Source organism: Microtus oregoni, unplaced genomic scaffold (genome assembly GCF_018167655.1).
Source record: "Microtus oregoni isolate MIOR12 unplaced genomic scaffold, Mior012 000033F_ref0000390, whole genome shotgun sequence".
In the NCBI taxonomy this organism is placed as follows: Eukaryota; Metazoa; Chordata; class Mammalia; order Rodentia; family Cricetidae; genus Microtus; species Microtus oregoni.
The window spans coordinates 11,761,800-11,781,151 of NW_024543092.1; the positions used below are offsets into that span (position 1 = coordinate 11,761,800).

Genomic DNA, 19,352 nt, shown 5'->3' on the forward strand with positions numbered 1-19,352 from the left:
CTTCTTTGCACACAATCCTATGCTGTCTTGCATGGCCCCTCTTTCCACGAAGGAGTCTCTCAGAGCGAAATCTCAGACGAGTTGAACAAAGCGGTTGATTTTTCCTTCTCTTCTGAATGTCATCAAACTTGAGTTTGCCACGTGCGGATACCTTGGCACAAGGTATTTCAGCGGGAACAGGCCATGAAACCTGATTTAAGGTCTCGTCCGTTGTGTGATTTTGCATGAGTAGTTTAATCATGTTCGTCTTTAGTGTCTTTATCACTGCAATGCCGGTAACTCCCTCCACATGAGGGCTATGGTGTGAAGTCGCGTACCATGTATGCATACATATTACCACATAAAGTACTAAGTAATTGAAACATACCACTCCATGTCAGCTCGTGTGCTTCTCCTCATGGTTGGCGAGGTTGTCCTCTCGTTCTCTGTGTTGATCAGATGGCTGTGCAGTAGGTCATGCGCTTGGGAATTTATCTTTGAGTGGGAACTTCCCCTCCAGAAAAGGATAGTGGATCTTCTGAGGGGTTACAAGGACAGGGGTGGCCTTCAGATTAGGTTGACTATGGCAATAGGAACTCTATCTGGGGCATCCACTTGCCCACAGGCGTTCGATGCAAGCAATTACTTTTCTTGGTCAAGTTCTTCGTTGTTTAAGTTTCCAGACTGCTCCCTAAGGATGAGGTGAGTGAGTGCTCCCGTCATTGCTAACACACACACACGGGGGTCCTTTCTTGCTTTAGAATAGGCCCAGGACTGGGGTAAAATACATGATGCATGACACCCTAATCTTGGGCCAAATATGTAAGATGCAAGACTCTATATTCAAGACAGTTTTTAATGCCGTCTTTTGAAAATCAAATCACTGCAAAAGTCTATGATGATGATACTTTAAATCAAGACCTCGTTCTCTCTCTTGTATATGTTGTAACATAATATTGCTTAAGGTGGAATATCTCTGCATGGTCTTCCTGCCTCACGTAGCCATTTATATTGGTCTCAATTTCTCCTTCTCATGCCCAAGGGTACCTCAGGCACATTGCTAGAAGCAACATTGATCTATTTTGGTAAGATTATAAAAACGAACAACAAAAGTGTGCCTTATTGCAAATTTGGATTATAAAATATGATTAAATAGGAAAATGTGCAGCACTTTGTGGACCAAATGCTTACTTAAAACTATTTTTGAAAATTGTAGAGTTTTGTGTGTGGGGGGGAGTTGGATATTTAATGAAAAAGTGGGGTGTCCCTTTTCGACGTACTCTTTTCAGTGTCTTTGCCAGTGGAAATTTCCTTAGGACAGTACTCATGGAAGCCACACCACGATTTTGGATATTTACTTGTATCTAGATACTAAGCATATTAATTTTATAGAATGTCCTGACATTTTTGCTATGAAAGATTAAAAAAATAAGTTTTCCTAATTTTTTTCTTTCTACCTTTTCATCTCTTAATATTTTTCTATGCTTAGGCAGGGAGCATGGATATTTGGAAGGGGTATCTACTCATCTGGCAGTTTAATTTAGGACAATGTGCCCATACCTTTGCCCTGACTTTCTCACCTATGAGCAAGGAGCCCTAATCAGGGAGTCTTGCCCTGGAAGCACCCTGGTGTCGCTTAATAGAATTTGTTTTATCTTACTTCAGTAGATCCCATGGGCTCTGCTCTGAACAGGGGCTTTTACACTCCAGGCACTAGCTGGGCTTCATTCATCGCATCCCCTCTATCCGTCTTTCAGTTTGTCCCAAATGAAGTCCTTTCTTGAATTTGTGATATACTTGTGATGAAATTGATGATAACACTTTTAGGAATCTGTCATTTTTATATGTTGTTATTATTTTAATAAGCTTTTTGGTGGGAGTGTTAATTATTAAAAGCAGACTGTCTTTTAAGTATTTGTTGCTTTGTTATTAGGGATTTTCATCAAGATCTGTCTGTCTGTCTGTCTGTCTGTCTATCTCATCTGTCTGTCTATGTAATCTATCAATCTGAATTAAAATGAAATTTATGCCCTGGCAATGCTGAAGCATGCATGGGCAGGCCGTATATGGCGGTTCTGTTGAACTTGTCCATATTGGGTTTCATGGTCTAAGTTGATGAGGATGACTGGACAGATCAGTCCTCAAGAGGACACCAGATCTCATTACAGATGGTTGTGAGCCACCATGTGGTTGCTGGGAATTTAACTCAAGACCTTTGGAGGAGCAGGCAGTACAGTGCTCTTAACCACTGAACCATCTCTCTGGCCCAGTCTGTCTATCAAACCATCTATCATCTATTCCGACCCCACATCAATCTGCCCATAATTTATTTATATCAGCCATCTATATCTCATTTGTCCATCTATCATCTACCATTTTTTTCTTCAAATAGAGAAAAAAATGCAAGCAGTTACATCTTTTGCTCATTGTTTGAGATCAGTGGAGTTAAAAGCTTATGGTAGTTGTAAGAATGCATTTCCACTTCTATGAGTTATCAGAAATGCATTAATTTATTTGTTTATTTTTGGAACAGTTGAGTCAGGTGCATTGATTAGGACTTTCAGCAACACATTGTGGAAGATTGCAGCGTGAGTGTTAAAGGTATTTCCTAATGTGTGGCCGTTTGCTGAGTGCTACCTCTGTGAAGAATTGAGTCTCCACTCCTCCTTGCTGGATGCTTAGCTTCAGATAAGAACCGTGAAGTGAGGATGGATTATAGTATATGTACTTTTATTAAGCTGAAGAGGTACTTAGTGGAAATATGAATGTTTTTATTTGCTTACTACTTTATCTGGCTCTTGCCCGATTAAAGCCCAGGAATATAAAGTTTAAGATCCAGTAAGTAAACCAGGCATCAAAAGTATAAAAGTATATCCCCTGTCTGAGTTGTAAATGCTGTCTAGTTGATAAAATAATTTAAATACATGTCCTAAACCAAAACCAATGTTATTTAGTTTATGTTTAATAAACCTATTTATGATTATTGCATATTCATTTTTCATTACTATTGTTTTTTTATTCCATTCTCTAGATTGAACTTCAAAAAATACTCTAGTAGTGCTTGTTTTCTAGAGGAACAGTTCCCTCCAAACCTCAAAAGTGATCAACTTAAAAACTGTTGTACTCAGAAATACTGCTGGCTTAAATTGCTGCTCACAGAAGCAAGAAGCACCCAATAATAAACACAAAAATTGACTTTGTCAAAAGTAGTTTTTTGAAATTGAGATAGTCTTTCAGACATAGGTAATCTAAGTGATTGGCCAGGGCTGGTACTTATTTCCATTATTCACTATTTACATTTAGTTGATTTCAATCATGTCTTAAAGCAAAGCTCTCTATCTGCTACCTCTGTCGGTCTTGTCCTTTCGATGCTGTGTAACACGGACATGCAAAAACTGTGTTGTCTCTGTTAGACTTATTTTCCACCATGTTTTGCATGTGTTTGGAGAGGGTGGGGTGATGGACATGTATTCTGGGACCAGCCCTCTGCTGTGATACCGCACTCTCCTCTGAACAATTGCAATCTTTTCAATCATGTGGAGGATTGGTACCCAGGAATTTCAGCTTGGACACAGTTCTTACAACACATACTGGATTGACAAAACTACATATTTCTACTTTTTGTTTCTGTTTGATTTTTTTAAGAGTTATTCCAAGGACTTTCCAGCTTTAGATTTGGAGGCAAACTTTTCTACAGAGGACACCAAGTACTAATATCTTCACATGTTGGGGAACTGTTTTTAAATCACACCAGTTCAGGATTTTATGTTGCATGCACTAAGTCCTCATATCTGCCTCTTTTACTTCCCAGCTGCGTGCTTCTCCACATTCAGAAATATATTCTTTACCACGTAGCTTCCTGGACGTCCATACAACTACGCTGCTTGGGTTCTTGAGACACTAACGTGGTGTTAGGTGAATGGATGATTAGCAAAGTTAGAAAATGTGAATAGCAATAAATCGTATTGTTTATGTGTGCAGAAAAAATTATATTGTGAGTAACAAATCATTTCTACTGTTGCTAAATATAAACGTACTGAAATTTGATACTCTGCAGATTTTCTGAGAGGCATGAAAGGTCATGATTAGCTGTTACCAGTGCAGTGTTTAACCTTTTAAGTGAAATCTTTTTGGAGAACTGAATGGGTGCACATGCATATATGTGTAGACATTGTACACAGGGAGAAAAAAAATAGAAAAGCATGTATGAGATTTTTTTTAACTTGAAAAGAATGATGGCTGCCATATAAAAGCTTCCAAACTTAAATGATTAAGTATAATAAAACTTTATTTATTGCCCACCAAACCATTCATTTCTGGGTCTTTTGAAGAGCTGTGGCTCATTTCTAACATGGAAACTAGCCCTCCTCCTTCTGTGGTGACACTGTCTTGTGTAGCCTTGGAGTTCTGTGTGTCTTGCTTGAGGAACAAGAGGCTAGAGGATGAATCATTCTTGGTAACCTTGGCCTTGACCAACACCTGTTTCTGCTCTTGTTCAATAGAGAAGAGCTTAGGTCATGATGGCTCAGAAGTGTAGTCCCCAAATAAAACACCTCTCCCTGGCAACAAATGTAACCATAAACTACAAGAGGGCCACATGCAGGTCCATGTAGCTCCCAGTGTTAGAGACTAAAAAGCTGAACACCATGGAGTCAGATCAGCAAGAGATCATCCGGCTGCCTCATACCATGGCAAATGATATCATAACAGGGAGGGGTGTGTGTGTGTGTGTGTGTGTGTGTGTGTGTGTGTGTGTGTAAGTGATCACACGAACCTTCTTTTGAGAAGGATGCTAATCCTTTAAAGATCTCTCACCTGGCCACCGTTCTTAAAGACCGGCTGATCGCTCAATATCTTCTCACCAGAGACTCACTTTTCAGGACCTTCTGTTGGATAGCCAATCATGCAAACCAGAATAGAGACTGTCTATAAACAGACTTGTGAAGTGGTACTGTATACTACGCATGAACAACCAAGAAGAATTGAGTTTGCTGTCCAAATCCACACAAGATTTCTCCACTATAAACCCAAATATTCTTAGTTCTATTTCACACTGCTTTTAGGGTACTGTTTTGCATAATATGATCTCATAGGAGAACATTGTTTTAAAAGTAAATGCTGGCACCATTTTTAGCCCTCCCATTGGTGGAGGATAGACCTTTGTTAGTTAATAAATATATTCCAAAGATTTTTTTTCCTTTTTCTTTCTCAGGTCCTAATAGAACCACATCATTTCTCCTTTCCCTTTCCTCTGTCTAAACCCTCCCATATGCCCCCTTGTTCTCTTTAAAATCCATTTTTATTAATTGTTACTACATGCAAGTATTGAGATTCCCTCATCTAGAGGTAAACTCCTGATGTTTTCCCTAATGTATTTTTAAAATGTCTTGATTTACAATTTCATTAGGCTATTACCATAAAAACTCCATGAAACTGCTTCTACATTGGAACGCTTCTACATTGGAACGCTTCTACATTTGGGGAAACCTGAAATCTATGTTCCTGGGACATGGTCACTCATTTATTGGCTTCAGAATAGACTACCTCTTATTTCCTTCAGAAAATGAAAAATTAAACGTGTGGCCAGTGAAATGGCTCAAAAGATAAAGGCAGTCCTGAGACCTAGGCTCAGTCTCCAAGTCCTGATGACCTAGGCTTAGTCTCCAAATCCTGATGACCTAGGCTCAGTCTCCAGCATGCACGTGGTAAAAGGGGAGAATTGACTCCTCCCAAGCTGTTCTCTGGCCTTTATACACCCCACAAGCACATTCCACACCCCTTACACACCAAATAAGTGTAATTCAAGGTTAATGCTGATCGGAAAGCCCATTTCTCATTAATTCTATACTGACAGCAAATTAATTTCAGGGATCCTGGTACTTTTGTTTATTTTGTTTTTATTTATTTATTTATTTTTAATTTATTTATTTATTAAAGATTTCTGCCTCCTTCCCTCCACTACCTCCCATTTCCCTCCCCCTCCCCCATTCAAGTCCCCCTCCCTCATCAGCCCAAAGAACAATCAGGGTTCCCTGCCCTGTGGGAAGGATGACAGATAGAATGCCAACTGAAGTATGACGAACCACAATTTATTGTCTCTGAACTTCATTATCTATCTGAATTATTTCTCGGCGGGGGGGGGGGGTGTTCCTTCTGCAGAATTTGGTTTTATGTTTCATTTTTCTTTAGAATTCTAGTCTGGAAATATTTATTGAGGAGGATTTCCTAATTTCACCTGCTTACTGCTGCAAGAGAGAGAATAGTTTAAGACCTCTGCCCTTAAGGGGCTTGAGCGACACAGAGTGGCAGGAAGTACGTCACAGAACAGTTTATCATTAGGAACCGGAAGACAGTGCTCGAACATTAAGAGTCTAGAGAAAGGGAAAGGAAGGTGAGTTGCATTGGAGCTTCAGAGAATACAATCAGCTCTGACCTGGCTGTGCGAAGATGAGTCAGCCTCATCAGAGGACCTGAGGACCAGGAGTCAATAGGAAACATCTCATGAGAGAAAATGGTATCGCGAACAAAAACTCAGGCCCATCCTGCTTCCTGTAGTGTTTTGTTGTTGTTACTGTGCAAAGTGATGGATTTCTTTGTGGCATTACATACTTTATTCTTACTAGTCCTCTTCTGACCTCTCTGCAGCCACTGCCCCTCCAATACCCCCACCTTCTCTCTCTCTCTCTCATCCCATTTCTTAGGCATTTAAGTCCTTGTATTGTCCAGAAGAAACCAGGGCTTCCTGCCTCTTCAGGCCAGTCTACGGATGAGAGTCTCCTTGGCTCTGTCCCCTCTAATTCCACCATGACTTTCTCTGGACATTATGCAGACTCCTGGCCGCCTTCTCTTTACCTCTCTAGTAGAAACAGGTCACCTCCTCCAGGGATTGTCCCCAACCCTAGGCTAAATGTCTCCCAATTCCTCAAACTGCTGGTTTTCTGATATGGTTGTCTTTCACACCAACTAGCCTGGAGCACTGATGAAGGCGGACGTTCTACCTTTTAAATTCTTGTTATGCTCTACGATATGTTTTTATTGTGAACAAAATGTACAGAGCACACAGTTTACCATTTTAGTCATTTTTAGAGGCAAAGTTTCACATCTTGAGGATAATCATGTTGCATAAACACTGACATCATCCATCTGAAGAACTTTTGTATCCTCTCAGATTGAAACTCTAAGTCCATTAGACAGTAGCGCACTCCATCCCTGGTGACCTCTAATCTCTTTTCCGTATCCACGAATCAAGATAATGCATGCAAATGGAATTGTACATTGTATGTCCTTTTGTTGCTGGTTTATTTCACTCCGTATAAGGTTTTTAAGGCTCATTCTGGCAGCTGTGTAACTCCCAGGGCCTGCTCACGTACTCTCCATTTGGTTTTCATTTCAACTTTTATTTTTACTTACATGTTTGAGTGTTTCCTACATGAATGTATGTGCACCACATGCATGCCTCGTACCCATGGAGGCCAAAAGAACGTATCAGATACCTTGTAATTCAAATCAGAGGTGACTTTTAGCGGCCATGTGAGTGGTGGGACCCACACAGGTCATCTGAGACCAGCAAGTGCTCTAACCACTGAGTGGTCTCTCCAGCTCCATCTTCTGTGGCTTTCCCACACATTTATCTTTCATAGTACCTGTCACATAGGAAGTAACATGAAATAAGTATGAAAGACAGGAAAGAGACATATTTCCATGTCAAAGGAACACTCAGATATTCTTGGGAACAGAGACGCCATAGTTTAGAGTTTGGAAGACACCCGAAAGAGATGAGGAAGGCTAGGTGTGTTGGACCAGGGTGGAAAGGGTTTGCACCACGAGGTGGTGACTTATCTTATTCTTTATTAATTAACCAATGAAATCAACAGATTGATATGACACTCCCGCATCATAGAGTAGCAAGTAGGAGAGGGCTTGTCACCAACTGGTCCTGAATTACAGTATGCCAGACATGTCAGGACATCAGCAGGCCTTTCTCCCTTGGCTTTGGATTTATTTCAGGGAATGTTGATTTCATTGGTTAATTAATAAAGAAACTGCTTGGCCTGATAGATTAGAACATAGTTGGGTGGAGTAAACAGAACAGAATGCTGGGAGGAAGAGGAAGTGAGGTAGACGCCATGCCTCTCCTCTCCAGGACAGACGCTATGAAGCAAGTCTCCAGGTCAGACATGTTGAATCTTTCCTGGTAAGACTGGTGCTACACAGATTACTAAATATGGGTTAGGCAAGATAAGTCACCACCTCGTGGTGCTACACACATTAATAGAAATGGGCCAAGCAGTGTTTATATGAATACAGTTTGTGTGTTATTATTTTGGGGCATAAGCTAGCCAGGCTAGCAGCCCATAGCTCCTTCTATAACTCTATGCATGACAAGAGGTAGCATGCAGCATGCACAACCTGCCACCAAAAGTGAATCCAGGGAGCCATGGCAAAGTAAGTAAAGAACCTATACAGTGTAACACATTGCATTCTGTCAACATAGAATACCCTACCAAGGCAACAGACAGACACAAAACACACAAACCCACATTCTGCACTCTTCTCTCTCTCTCTCTCTCTCTCTCTCTCTCTCTCTCTCTCTCTCTCTGTGTGTGTGTGTGTGTATATGTGTATTTGTGGTATGTTCATGTATTAGTACACAGGTTAATGGAGGCCCAAGGACTACCTTGGCAGTCATTCCTTAGAAACTGATTTGTTTTCCTGACCCTTGAATTATTTTTTCTTTTATTTTTATGATTATAACAGAATTCAATCATTTTCTCCCTTTCTTTCTCCAATCTTTTGCCTTGTTTTTTGATACAAAGTTTCTTGCTAGCCTGAACTCACTCATCTGTTACCCTGTTTCACCTTAAAATTATTTTTGCCCCCTGAAAAGGGATGGTTATTGAAGCAGAGAAAGAATAAGCAAAGAGAAAATTACATAAGTTGGCTCATTTTTTTTTTTGGCGTAGTGTATTTTAATTTGAAAAATGGCCATTGGAAGCTTCCAGCTCTCTAATTTCCAAGACAGGTTTCTTATCTTGATTTAAAAATCGATCTTTATAAATAATATCTGAATAATGTAACTTCTTTAAGTCAGGGAGATTCTGTGCCTTTTATGTGTCCCCCACATGCCTTGAGCATTTTCCACACTGAAATGTGGAATGGATTTTAGAGGAGACAGCGGGGTGGGGGGGGGCTGGATGGAGCAGACGCCCGAGTTGCATTGAGCTCATAGGACTCTCTGTTAAAAAACAGACCTATGAAGATTAGTGGCAGCCCAAAACTAAATCCTGGGCCCATTAGAATTCCAGAGCTAGGAGAACAAGTGGCTTCTGTCATACTAGCTTGCCTAGCTGATCTCCACTCTTCCTTCTTCTTTTCATCCACCCTTCAGCCCATCATCCATCAATTCATGCACCCACAATTTATATGTCAGAAAGTATATAGTATACATTAGGGAAACCTTTCACATGGGCGTGAAAGTCATCTTGAGTTAAGATTATGATGTGGGATTCATATTCTATATTTGACAATGGCGTTTTAATTCTTTGTAGATAGTCTAAGTACGTTATATACTTCATTTCTCTTTTTCTATTTACGATTGTTTTGGTCAAAACTTCAATTTTGAATGATCATTTTTGTTATTGATATTTTATTTTTTTAAGCCACGTAGCAAAGATTTCAGAGAAAGATGAGGAGCATGGAGACACAAATGCTTTTATTTCAAAGCCATCCACCACCTTGGATTGTGGTACAATTGCCACCACTGCCAAGGTGACAGTCAGTGATGGTCATACTCTGACTATGTCACATTTTATTGCTTCTTTTACTCATTGTGACACCTCGGCAGGGAAGGTGCTCTTTTTAAATTAAGTTCTTTACCCAGGGGAAGAAACAAACCTGGGGAAGCTTGATGGAGGAAGGTCATTGGTTAAAAAAAAGAAACTGCTTGGCCCTCATATGTTAGATGATAGGTGGGAGGAGTAAACAGAACAGAACGCTGGGAGGAAGAAGAAGTGAGCTCAGACTCCATAGCTCTCCTCTCGGGAGCAGATGCCTCAGAGAGACGCCTTGCCCCGCTCCCGGGCAGACACACGCCATGAAGCTCCGACCCAGGATGGACTAGGCTAGAATCTTCCCGGTAAGACCGGTTCTCACAGATTATTAGAGATGGGTTGATCGGGATATCAGAATTAGCCAGTAAGGGCTAGAGCTAAAGGGCCAAGCAGTGTTTAAATGAATACAGTTTGTGTGTTGTTATTTCGGGGCATAAGCTGGCCAGGCGGCTGGGGTGCCAGGGACGCAGCCCCACCACCCCTTATTACTACAGAAGCTGAGTGTATTTCTCAAAGGCATTTCTACTATTAAGCAGTCAAGACTACATGTTCTTGATGCCATGATCTCAGGCACTCAGCTCTCTCTTCACTGCATAGAAGCTGCTTTTCTCACTGACGATCACAGCTGTCTCTACATTGCACAGAATCTGTCAATCTCACTGGTTTCCTTTGACATTGTCTATCAAGACCATCAATGCTTTTAATACACCACATGTTTTTCGTCATCCCTGTGGTACAAGGGACATCCTGCTTATTTGCCTATGAAGGATAGGGACTTTATGATTGCCTGATGGGATTACTATGGTAGCTACCATAGAGTCACATTCAAAGTTCCATTCCCAACAAGGCCTGGAGGGCCTCGACAGCTGGCCTGGAAGCTCCCTAGGTTAAGAATATCCCTTTCCAAGTGTATACCTCTGCTACTCAGTCCCCAGGATGATTCTGTGGTGTCTGCCTCTCTTTATCCAAAATGCACCTTTCTCTCCCTGCTGTCTTCATTCATACCTTTCTGTACCTGTAGTCGGATCCTTTCCCATTTGGCTCCAGCCCCTCCTCCTCTCTCAAACAAGCACAACTTCTGGCTGTGCTCAGTCCCAGATGAGGTACTAAGTCTCATCATGCCATTAGATAAACGATGAGACCCTGTCATGTGCCTCTCTACATCACTCACATTTGAGCCATCAAGAGCAATAAGCATGGGCAAAATATATAAGGCTTTAAAATCCATTTCAACATTGGAAGTATACTAAAGCCACAGTACTTGGCATATCATGGGATTTTGACAAATATCGATGGGGTGGAGAAAGACTTTTGCCGTCTTGGTTTGATTAAATAAACTCGGAAGTGCCACAGCTGGAGTGAAAAGAATTCTGTTGTTCTGGGTCATTTCAAACGAGCAAAGGTCCTCTCATCACTAACGAAGGACAAAGACACTACAGTGGACAAAGGGTTTCCAGACCATCTGGAGATGTTTCTCCCTCATCCCAGACAACAAGATGGGGCACTAAGAACCTTTTCTCTCCTTGTTTAACTAGCCCTCCCAGGTCTGCCAAGCCAAACCAAAAGCAGTACAAAATAAACTCACTGAGAATAGCAATTAATTACTATGTTTTTAATTGGCCCACCCTACCTTGCTGATTTCCAGGATCTTTGTGCAAATCTTTGTGAAAGTGGTGTGCTTTTAGCTTCTGAGTTTCCCCACAGTGCAATTGCTTTGAATCTGTCCCATTAACATCTGATTTGCTAATCAACTGCTAAATAAACAAAGATTCTGTTGTAGAACCTTCCAGAAATAAAAAAGCGAGACATGAGTAAATGACCCAGCACAGCCTTTGTACTCAAGTTAAAGAATACATATGTGACAACTTAAGGGAAGTTGAGATGATTTTTAGATTGACAAAAGATTCAAATAATAAAAACCATATCCTTGGTATTGTAAAGTGCGGCAGAGACAATGTCTGGAAGTCTGTTACAGCTGTAGGAGCTTCAGGTGGACAAGTGAAAGCCATTATGTCTGCTAATTCTAATGCAGCAGGAGAAAAACTCGCCCCGAGAAATAAACGCTGAGGAGCTACAATTGCTGGAAGCTAATAGACTGGAGAACCAAGGGTATTCTTCAACAAACTCTTGTTCCACTTTCCGCCTCTCTCCTGACAGCGGCTGCTTTTAGCAGGGCAAAAGGTATCTGAAATTTCCTGAGTTCAAAATTTAAATCATGGCCACTTTGCTCGTACCCACTGGAAGCTGCAGGAGAGAAAAACACGAACGTGAAAGGCAAGGCCGTGAAAGGGAGCGCTTGAAGGATCCCACCAGCCTGAGGACTCAGCAAGGAGGGACAAGCAAGGGAAGAGAATTAACCCTCGGGGTTGCCCCCCAAAGTCTCTCAGAAATGATGAGAGAAGTCCTAATGACCTTGCTTTTTTGTTGACATTTTGCTACTTTGCCATCCTTGTTTAAAGTTGGAGACATTTTACATTTAAATTAATTTTGCTGATGTTTGTTTGGGAGGGTCTCTAGCAACCCAGACTGGTCTCACACTTGTTATGTGTCTCAGAAAGACCTCAAACTTCTGATCTAAAGACTCTAGCTTGTGTCAAACTGACACACAAAACCAGCCAGTACACAGGAGGATGAGAGTCCATCATGGCGGAGAGGCCTAACAGCCAGAGCAGGAAGCTGAAAGCTCAAACCCTCAGCGCCAAGCATCATGAAATATTAATTGTAGCATTAATAGCAAACCGGAAGTGGTGTGAGAACTTTGATCTCAAAGCCCACCCCCAGTGATGTAATGCCATCAGCAAGGCTCCTCAAACAGTGCCACAGATTGGGACCTGAGACTCTGGGGGACACTCTCTTTCAAACAGCCAATTCCTGGGGGTGAGCTTTGTGGTTTTAAAGCCCATTCCAGGCCTGGTTCATCTCTTCCTTCCTTCTGACTGTAGATCAGGATGTGTGTTCTCAGCTGCTTCTTCAGGGCCGTGTCTCCATGCCTGTCTCCATGTTTTTAACCATGATGCTCATGGACTAATCCTCTGAATCTGTGTCCATGCCTCAGTTACATGCTTTCTTCTGTAAGCTGCCTTGGTCATGGCTTCTCCTCACAGCAAAAGTCAGTGAGCAAGACAGAGGGATTGGATTTGTCATTTCATGCTGCTTCTGGAATAAGACCTTCGTCTGTGTGACCACACTGTTTGCTACTAGAACCCATAGATATTCTGGGAGAGATGTCTGAGTGGACAGTCACATAGTGACATCATCTGTTTCTGTCACCCTCTTGACAGTCTCAGGGTCAAGGCTGACTGGAGATCCTTTTCTCTTGGTTTCTTCGTTCCTTCTTGGTTTAGGCAGTAGAGAAAACTTCAATTAGTAGACAAAGTTTTGTGAGAGATTTGTAAGGACAGAAGCAAGCACTTTCAAGGTTTGGCCTACCATACTAATAACTTGCATTTTAGTGCTAACAATTTTTATTAAGATAATGATGAAAACATTTTAAAAATTGCGTTTCATAAGCCAAAGATATAACTGAAATTTCTTGTGTAACTTCTTATTAGTAGGTTTTATGGTCTCCTAAATGTGAAGAAAATATGTTTTTGAGATTCTCCAGGTCTCTTCTAATTTTTTAAGTGAGCAAATTCTTTAATTTAAGAATTGCCACAAGTTGTCATGCCTCTAATCCCAGTACTCAAAGGCAGAGCAGGTGGATCTCTCTGAGTTCCAGGCCATGTGGCCTACACAAGAGACCCTGACTCAAAAAACAAAGCAAAACAAAACCTGGCATTTACCTTTCATAATCAAATCTTATTTGAATTTTTAAACATTTTTTTGGGGTAAAGACATTAATAATTTCAATTTCTCTGAATCCCTTACTAAAGGAGTCATTGGATGAGCCACAAAGGTCACTTCTTGAGCCTATTGAATAGCAGACATGTTGGTGCATCTTGTTGCTTCTCTTTCTGGTCTCCTGGCCTTCTGTATTTTCCACTGTTTGTAATCTGCTGTGACCTTCAGTGATCTTATGGGGGGCATTTCAAGAACAGCAGAGGATGGAGACAGGTGTACCCCATTTGTGATGTGGTTTGGATGAGATTTTCATTTTGTCTGTGGTGCTTTACACCCAAAATAGGATACTTGATGACAAATGTCTTAGTCTGCTGGACGGACATTAGAAACGTTCATTGCAATCTGACTTAACTGCCTGGATGTCAATCACTTCTGTCCTTACCCAATCAGGGGTCCTTAATTTGGAACCCATGAATTCTTAAGAAGGATTCGGTTCCAATATAGTTCTATGTATTGGCTCAAAATACTTAGGACTGGGGAGGTGGCTCAACAGGTAAAGTGGTCGCTATACAAACATGAAGACCTGACTTTGTTTCCTGTACCCATGTTGGAAAAGAGACTGGTTATGGGTATCATATGGCTATAAGCCCAGTACTGAAAAAAGGAAGGCAGGATGATCCCAAGTCTTGTCCCTAGCCAGTCTAGCTGACTTGGCAAATTTCTGGCTCATTGAGAGACCCTGTTTCTAAAAAATAAGGTGGGAAATGATTGAGAAAGACAAATGATATTGACTTCTCTCCCCCACACTCATGTACACATACAGGTACATGTAGACACACACACACAAACAGACAAAGACATATACAGAGGGGAAAGGAGAGAGAGAGAGAGCCAGAGGCACACATAGGAAGGCATAGAGAAGGAGAGAACAAGAAAGGAGAGACAGAGGAATTTGGAGAGATGGTGAGACTTTGAGAGACAGAGACATACTCATAGGGCAGAGAGAGAGATAAAAACAGAAGAGACACACAGAAGGGAAGAGATGGAGAGAGAGAGACAGAGAGATACACACAGAGGGAAAGAGGTAGAGGAGAAGGAGGAAGAGAGGGAAAGACTTAGGAACTCTCTCATAAGGTATTCCAATGGAAACTTGTAGGCGTTTGGCAGATGCTCATGTGGTCAGAAGAAGCATACACCTTTGTAAAGCTTAATGCACGTTACTGTTAAGAAGGAACAGTGACGATAGTCCAATACGCTTCTCTGCCACCCGTTTTTCCCAGGCAGTAGAACAGTTCCCTTGCAGACACCATTGTGATTCTTATTTTTTAGAGGAAGATGCTGAGTTCCAGAGAAATTTATCATTTTATTTCAAAAAGAACCATCAACTATGAGAGCAGAAGCGCCGCCATTGCAGGAAAGGAAGGTCAGGGCACGGTAGTGAAGATTACCCTGAGGAAGGCACCTTGGTACATGTGTTAAACTATTATAATTAAGCCAGCAATCTTATCTGCCAACTAAAAAAATACAAAACTTAACAACCAGAGAGTATATAGCAGTTCCAGAGACTGACTACTTCCCCAAAGATCACATGAGTAACCAGTGACAAAGCAAGGGACCCAATATTGCCTATTATTTCTGCCACTGACTTGGCATCTTTATAATTTCTTACTTGACGTTGGAAATGCCAAAGTTCCTTCTGAGACGTGTCGAATTTTGAGAAGGTAGCCAACAGACAATTTTGTTCATTATATAAATATGAAACAAAATTAGGATTTTCTAGAAAACAACGATGCTGTCTTTCTTCAGCGTTGTCTGAGAAAGCTGATACCTAATTAATGCTATCCTGGAGTAAATTAGTGCTCTTCTAGGTCAGTTTCTGGTCTTGTCGTGATACAGAATAAGAGTGCCCCTCAACAATGGCCTCTTCATGTCCCTGTATGCAAGAACATGACCCTGTTCCCCTTCCTTGTCACGTTTTTAGGAATCTTGCCTTTTTACTCGGTGTTTATCATTGCAACTTTGTAGGTATTTTGTCTTTCCTTTCCTTTTTTGTTTTCAAATCCTCTTTGCTGATCCCAATTCAGACCATCCCACATATATGTCCTGAAACACTCAGGAGAAGGGGCTGGGTTGTCTCAAGAACTGGATGCACTTTAAACCAGGCTGGAGCCAACCAGTTGGTAGCATGTTGCCAAGGCAACTCTAGGAAACTGAACAACGAAATGGTCTTAGGGCCTTTCAGTCTTTATGAGTGAGTATGTCTGTGGTCCTGGGTTAATCTTCGGGAGGTCAGCACTATGGTTGGGTCTCATCTGTTTCAAGGTGGGGGCGGCGTCAAGATAGAAAGAAATGCAAGGGTTCTGGCTTCCCAGATAATCAGCACTCATAGACTCTTTGGGTCTGGCCTAGTCCCCACTGTATTTTCAGAGTCATTGTTTAATGGTCCAGCTTATGAAAAAAATTCAACAGGAAATAAAAGAAAGAAATCTCTTTATGGCCTCTTTCTGAATGGTGGGATTATGTTTAGTAATCAATGACTTGGATGTTGGGGGAAGAGATGGGAATCATTCTTTTTTTGTTGATTTTTGGGGTGGAAATTTATGTAGGATGATTGGAAAGTGGGAAGCTGAGATACCTAACAGGGATGGAAACATCTTTCCTCAACAAACCCCCAGACCACCGTATGTTTGTAGGACCCCATACTTCCCTTCTTGATGTGCAGACTATGGCTTGTCATGCAATTTCATACTTAGCCTTTCAGAGACAGCTGTGCTTTGCCTTAGAAAATTTCCAATTATGATATGAGTTTCAGTAAAATTAAAGGAGAATCCACCTCTGTTAAAAAAAAAATTCCTAATGAATTCTAGATCTAATTGTCCTCGGCTCATTATCAATGGCAGGTATTCTAGCTTTTAATGCCGGTGTGCGCATTTAAGGGGGGGGGTGCTCACTGTAGTCATGAATTTGGATCAGTTTTAGTTCTGGTGAGGGACTTGAGCTAAGCAGGAGCAGGGGCCAGTCAGCATTGCTCATGATTTGAGAGGCTCTCTCTAAAACGAAGAATGACTCTTTCCCTCTTGCGGTCTTTGTGTGGTTGACATTTGGATTGTTTGCCCAGCTCGCACTGTCTGGAGAACTCAGGCTGTTGGCGAGGTCTCTGAAATGCTCCGGAGGTCTGCTCAGGGTGGATGGGAAACGTATGTTTCCCAGGCACAAGTGCTTTGTTGTCTTTGCAAACGTAACCAGTCTGCTTTCTTTGTGCCATAACTCCGGCTCCCTCTGCAGTGGCTGGCCTTCCTGTTCATTTGACAAGCACTTAAAAGGGCAGTCTTAGGTACTTTCCTTTATAGTTTATTAATATTTTTGTCCTTTACCTTGCAATTTACTCTCAGAAACTGGAAAATAATTTCTTTTACTCCCCCACACCCCGTTTCTCATTTAAGCTGAAATTGATTTCTTTCTGAGCTCAAGAGGAGGGAGAATTAAGTTGTAGTTAATACAATTGCTCTTGCTGAATAAAAATAAAAAAAACTAGTTTATCTTCGAGCTGTGGTACATCAGAGTAGAAAGCTTCTTTGTCCCTCCCAGGAGGACTGTGACATGAGATATACAGAATCTTCTAGTGTCTCCATAGAATAATTGCAACCAATTCAAGCACTAATAGAATTGTTTATTTGGGGATGGGGGTGTTGGTTTTTGGTGTGTTTGAAAAATTGGGAAGCTAGGAGATGCTCATAAATTCATCAGCTTCTCCAGAACTCTCCTCAAATGCTTATTGTCATGACAACCCATCTCTTCATAAACCAAGGCTCTGCTTGTAATACAGATGGGGTTGGTGACAGGTTAGTCTTGCCATCTGTTTTGTTTTCTCAGAGGGACATTATTTTTGATCCCAAGTCTGATCCTCAGATACAAAAGTCTTGACTCATCTTCTTTTGGGGAGGGAGGCACAAATATAATGGTCATTCTTTTCTCTGGTTAAACTGTTTCTTTCCTTGTTCTTTATCATATAACTTATGGTTATAGGGATTTCAAAATGGTAATATTCTCTCTCTCTCTCTCTCTCTCTCTCTCTCTCTCTCTCGTGTGCATGTGTTCATGTGGGTGTGAAAGCATTTTCAAATGACTTATTCCTGTATGTACTTGTTAAAATGTGATGTTAAACACTTTTCAAGGTAATAATATAGTCACAGTGAGATGTGTAAAAAGTAGGAATGAGGCCATCATTTTTATAGGAGGCGGGTGAACTTGTAACTGCTCTTGGATGCCGTTGATGACATTCCCAGTGGTAGGGCAGCATGCGGTCTACAGTGACCTCTGAGGGACTGTTTTTTTTTAGCAAATGAGAGAGAGCACCATTAGGAAAGGAAAATTTTCCTCTGATGGAATTTGGAGAGAATTAGCCACATGAAGGAAAATGTGTGTGAAGGATGTGGCCCAGGATCTCTCTCTACCGTTTTGTCAAGCATGCAGTGACATTATATATCAGGATCTGGGTTTGCAAATTTTAGAGGACCATTACTAGCCTTCCTCAAGTTTAGTTTTGCTGGCAGCAGACTTAAAATCTAGTCGGCCTTTGAAGAACAAAAGATGTACCCTGAAATTTATGTCATTAAACTTAACTGATAAGTAACAGCGAAGGAAAATGCTCCATGAAATTCCTCTTCTATTTAAAATAAATGTGATTTACCTCTTTGCATTATAATTAGTTTACATATGCCACAGTTTGTAATTGGAAACATTAAAATCTTGGAGCTTATTTACATTATATCTCCATCTTTCCGTTCCAAACAGAAATTCTATAATTGCTATTCTAAACTAGAGGCAATTTATTTCCATATGACCTATCTGTTGATGTGTAAACATGATCAGATATTGGCAGAGTGAATAAGATATAATCCAAGTATGTTACACGAGAGAGAGAGAGAGAGAGAGAGAGAGAGAGAGAGAGAGAGAAAGAGGGAGAGAAAGCGAGAGGGAAGAAGAGAGAGAATATGGATGATGAAAAAGTAAACATGGATGATTTCCAAAGCTGAAGAGGCTGTTGGAGAACTTTTGAAGTGTGGTTCAAATGCACCTCAGAGGTTACGTCTATTAATTTCTCAAAGAGCATTACAAAGAGTGTGATACTGGAATCGAATTTCAGATTGGTGTCCGAAGATAAGCAGTACTTCAACCAATTTGAGCCCATTTTTATTTGGTTTAAATAGCCTATGATAGTATATCTAAGGATTTGTCATCAGAGTATCTACCTTTGGCATTTAATTTGTATCTTATATAGCATTAACAAGCAAGGTCCAGAGAGAGTATCTAGAATTTTCTCTTTCTATTTTAGATCAAATTAGGAATAAGTGGAATTACCACAAACAGCACCATATATGTTTATTGTAGATGTACCATAAACCCGTACTCTCTGAATATGTGTGGGTGTAAAAGACTCAGAGTAAATTATACAGTCTTCTACCTCGTTCTGAAGGAACTGGTAATGATGTCATAAAAGCCTTCAGTATATGACATAAAAGGATACATGATATCATTTTTTGACAACAGAGCCAAGATTTGGAAGTTTAGAGGCTAAGCAGAAGGCTCCTTGGGCGAATGCTTGCTGAGCAAGCATGGAGATTGAGGTAAGAGATGCAGCATTCAGTAAACCCTGGCATGATGACACACACTATGTTGTTGTTGTTGTTGCTGCTGCTGCTGATTGTGTGTGTGCATAATGGATATATACAGGTGCCCACATGCTGCAGGGCATGATGGAAA

The 19,352-nt window shown here is 41.0% G+C and overlaps 1 protein-coding gene across 3 annotated transcripts in view; it reads left to right on the forward strand.

The window, feature by feature from the left end:
- Window positions 1–19,352, forward strand: part of Esr1 (estrogen receptor 1) — a 256,296-nt gene that overhangs the window by 158,838 nt on the left and 78,106 nt on the right. The gene's annotated exons all lie outside the window — the stretch shown is intronic.